The sequence below is a fragment of the Pteropus vampyrus genome, unplaced genomic scaffold (genome assembly GCF_000151845.1).
Source record: "Pteropus vampyrus isolate Shadow unplaced genomic scaffold, Pvam_2.0 Scaffold7, whole genome shotgun sequence".
Lineage (NCBI taxonomy): Eukaryota > Metazoa > Chordata > Mammalia > Chiroptera > Pteropodidae > Pteropus > Pteropus vampyrus.
In genome coordinates, this window is record NW_011888788.1 from 7,087,315 (window position 1) to 7,091,276 (window position 3,962).

Here is a 3,962-nt window from a genome sequence, read left to right on the forward strand (position 1 = left end):
AGAAAATACACTGTTAGCATCAGCTAAACATCACTCCACAGATAAGGTGGGTGGATGGATGGATGGACAAACAATCAGATGGGAGAAGTAGAGATACAGATGGTATTTATCATGTTGTTTTCCTTTCTTCGAAAGTTAAGGGGTTCAGGTCTGTGATTCATTCAGCCTTCCCCACCCTAAAGTCAGTGGTTTTGCTTTAAGAAGTTGTAATAGATTACTGTGACTGTGGTGTAGTTATATCTTCTTTACTATTGCATATTTAATCACTTCCTTAATAATTTGCATTGGTTCCTAATTAATGAAACTTCTGTTTCATAGCTTGATTCAGATTGAGAGTTCGCCTTCCATTTCACGGGACCTCTCTAAGACCAGTTGACCAAGGATATGATAGGCAAACTAATAAGAAAATGAAAAAGCAAAATTTGAAAATTTTATCTAATATTATTCTTCTTCCTGTGTAAGTCTGTACATTCATTAGAAAATGTTAATCCTGTTTCCCAAATGTGAGTTCTGAACAGAAAACAGCAAACCGACACAGAGGGAGTGCTGCAAAGGCCCTGCCTAGGGGTTTCATGTGATATAATGATCCAGGGGCTCAGGTGGACCAATTTGCAGCCTTCTCAGCTCTCCCTAGAGCTTTGTGCTTGCCCCACCCTATTGATGGCAAACACTGCAAGGAGCAAAGGGGAGGGGAGAGGAGACATCTGTCTCATACATTCATGCTTATTGATGTAACTTAAAAACCTGGGACCAAGCCTTTCTGCGTTCTTTGGTTTTCGATGCTTTCAGTGACTTGATTTTCTTCATTTTGTATAGAACTCCGTGTATTCCCTGACAGATTTGTGGTCTGTGTAAGTCAGCTCGTATTCAATCGTGATCTTTTGGCAAAGAAGAATGAAGAATTGGTATGTATGAAAAAAATCTATAAACAAATCTGCTTAAATATTGAGTTATTGTAAAAAACAGAAAAAAAAAAATTTCTGTTGTCATTTAGCTGTTGAGCACTTAATACATGTCTTAAGGAACCAAAAGTGTCCTACCTATTTTGATAATATTGATCAAGTGATGTAGAGTTTTTTTTAAGATCCCTCGAAAATTTAGTTTGATCAGCAGTATCTTTTCCATATGAATTTTAAATGAGAAAGCAACATTTTACAAAAACTGCGATGACGCTTATGATAGTATTTAAATGGAATAAAGTGAAGTCTTTAAATGAAAAGAAGCAAAATCCACATATTTCCACTGGATGCTTTCATTGGGGTCAGTGGCTTTTGAATTTTATTCCGTGGTGAATCACTGACATTTTCATGAGAACCAGTACTTTTCCCTAGCGTGTTATTTCTTAGCTGATAGGGTTCATTTTCTTTGTCTCTTTTCTCATGCTAAGTCTTAAGCGCCATCAGGTCCTATTTCTGTTTCATTGGAGTTCTCTATTCAGATAGATACAGAAAACTCGCTCCTAATGTTGCAACTTGCAGCTTTTTCTTTAAACTTTTCATGTACTGGAGAGGGTCTCCCTGAAAGTGAGTGTGTGTGTTACCTTGCTGCAGTCACAGTCCCATCTATCTGAACTTACCTCTGTACAAACTTTTTTCATATTTTTGGTCATATGACAAAACTTTAACAAAGGGGCAGGGGGGAATCTAGCAGACATTAAACCTGGACATGAAATATGACATGATTATGCTTCTAAAATAACTTACAGGAATATTAGATTACCCCTTATGTTTATTTTTTAATCCATTTGAAATTTGGCCACATGGTGTAAAACCAGCTTCTTATCTCATCTTAAATAAATACATAGGGAGAGTGTTTTGGAGGTAATAAGGGTGAATGGAGACCCAGAAAAAGTAAAGAGCTAAGAATTCATGTTTAAATCTAGGTGCCTAAGCCCATCAGAAAAGCCAGTGTGACTCTTCTTTCTTTGTCTATCAATAATTCAGTATACACATTAAATTCAATAAATTAAGCATATTTGGTGAAAAGCATTAAAAGTTTATTCTTTGAACTATTTCTAGGATATTGAGTTATATTAGCAAATTAATAAATACTAAACTAGTAATGCTGTTGGCAAACAGCCATAGTATAAAACAAACATAACATAACATAATATAATATAACATAACATATCGTAACATAACATAACATAACATAACATAATATACTAGCTTAACCGATTCTCAGAGCAATAAAGAAATTGATCTGTAGTTTTAAGAAAACAACTGGTCTGCGGCCATGCTACCTTGAACAAGCCTGATCCCGTCTGATCTCGGAAGCTAAGCAGGGTCGGGCCTGGTTAGTACTTGGATGGGAGACCACCTAGGAAGACCAGGTGCTGTAGGCGTAAAAAATTAAAAAATAAGGGATTGTAAGCTGACAGAGTCCTTGCAATCTGTGAGGTCAACCAAGGGTTGCCTTGCCTAAAAAAAAAGAAAACAACTGTACTAGAAAGTGTTATTGTTTTCATATGGACTACAGAAGAAATTCAATCGTGTATGATATGTACTGTTAATACTTAATATCTGTCACAAGCAAGGAAAACGGCTACCAAAGTAACACTCTTGAATGCATCTGTATCTTTCCACGATGCCAGATTTATTGGGTGGAACCTCAGATAAACTAATCAGGTGCCCATGCAGGTTAACGCATAACATACAGAGAGGGGAAATACAGACTCTTATGCTACAGAGCGAAGGGTTGAAAGTCCTTAGCATCTCCAAAGCGAGCTGTGTTGACTGGCAGGCTGGTTTCACATCAGTCCCAAGCCAGCAGCTATGATGAGCAGAAGGTCAGAGTCTTCAGTTCTCAGCATACCTGTCCATGATGCTCTTGGGTCAGGCTTGAGCATCATCTGTGTGAGGTGTTCAACTTATATGGTCCCTGCAAGATGGGATCCTTATGCTGCACTTGAGGCTTATCAACAACACTCATGTCTGACGTTTCTGTGGTTTTGGGTATTCTAGTCACATCCTTAGGGCGTCTCTATGATGTGCCAGTTGACATCACTTTCATGGCTTCCATGGAATCTATTTCATAAAGTCCAAAAAGTCCACATGCCTTTATGCTCGATACAATATCTTAAATTATTAAGGGTGAATTAACACATCTCAATGCTAATGAAATATTATCCTCCTTAGGGACACTGGCATTTATACAGATGTAAGTTTTCTATAGCTGCTGTCATATAAATCCTGTAATCTGAAGGACTTCCTAAATGTTAAGAATTTTCATTCTGGAAAGTTGACTAGTCTGAACCTTTTACATGAGCCAGTTCAGTTTTCTTATCTCCAAAATGTTCTGATATCCAGTGATAATACTGTCAGAGTTAGCCAAGTTAGCGTATAAGAAAAATGCCATTTACATCATGAGGATCTTTCACTGTCTTAGTGATTATCTTCAGATGTGGTCAGTCTCTGTCTCTTCAGCTTCCCCTTTTCCCCACCTCTGACCATCTATCTCTTCACATGTACACTTTCCCAGCCACATGCACACAAGAGTCAACTAAAGCCTGATGCCACTAAACGGCTCCATCCCTGGGCACAGGCCGTGTGCTCTCCTTCTGCTTGGCCAGTTCACCCGTGCACCTCCCCTCCTCACTGGCCTTCAGTCTATCACTTCCTCAAGCTTGTTGTCCTTAGAAATAATAAAATATCCAAGTCTAGCAAAGGGCCTTCTCTCCCACAAATGGCCCACCAATCCAACAGCAAAGCAGTCAGTTCTAACACCACAATTGTCTTGGAGCTTTATCCTCATTGATATTTGACCCCTGCAAAGCCCTCCTGTCTTAGCTATTTATGGATCAATAAGCAATCCTTCCCTCCCAGAATTGCCTTCTACCCCAGAGAAGGCATTCTTACTCCATTATATACTTTAAATGCCCAAAGCCATGATGGCCGGCTCTCATGTGAGTATTCCTTAACTTTCTTATTCCTTAGAGCTTCGAATTCTTTTATCAATTTACA

The 3,962-nt window shown here is 38.5% G+C and overlaps 1 protein-coding gene, 1 long non-coding RNA gene and 1 other non-coding gene across 6 annotated transcripts in view; all 3 read left to right on the forward strand.

Annotated features, from left to right (window-relative positions):
* The window catches only part of SLX4IP (SLX4 interacting protein), a 189,559-nt gene that overhangs the window by 163,394 nt on the left and 22,203 nt on the right, over positions 1–3,962 (forward strand). The gene's annotated exons all lie outside the window — the stretch shown is intronic.
* The window catches only part of LOC111746455, a 13,717-nt gene continuing 9,761 nt past the window's right edge, over positions 7–3,962 (forward strand). The window contains exon 1 of the long non-coding RNA XR_002783119.1: positions 7–905. This is a non-coding gene — a long non-coding RNA (uncharacterized LOC111746455). The remainder of the gene's footprint in view (positions 906–3,962) is intronic.
* Positions 2,226–2,344, forward strand: LOC111747012. Its single transcript, XR_002783356.1, has one exon. It is a non-coding gene; the product is annotated as a 5S ribosomal RNA (ribosomal RNA).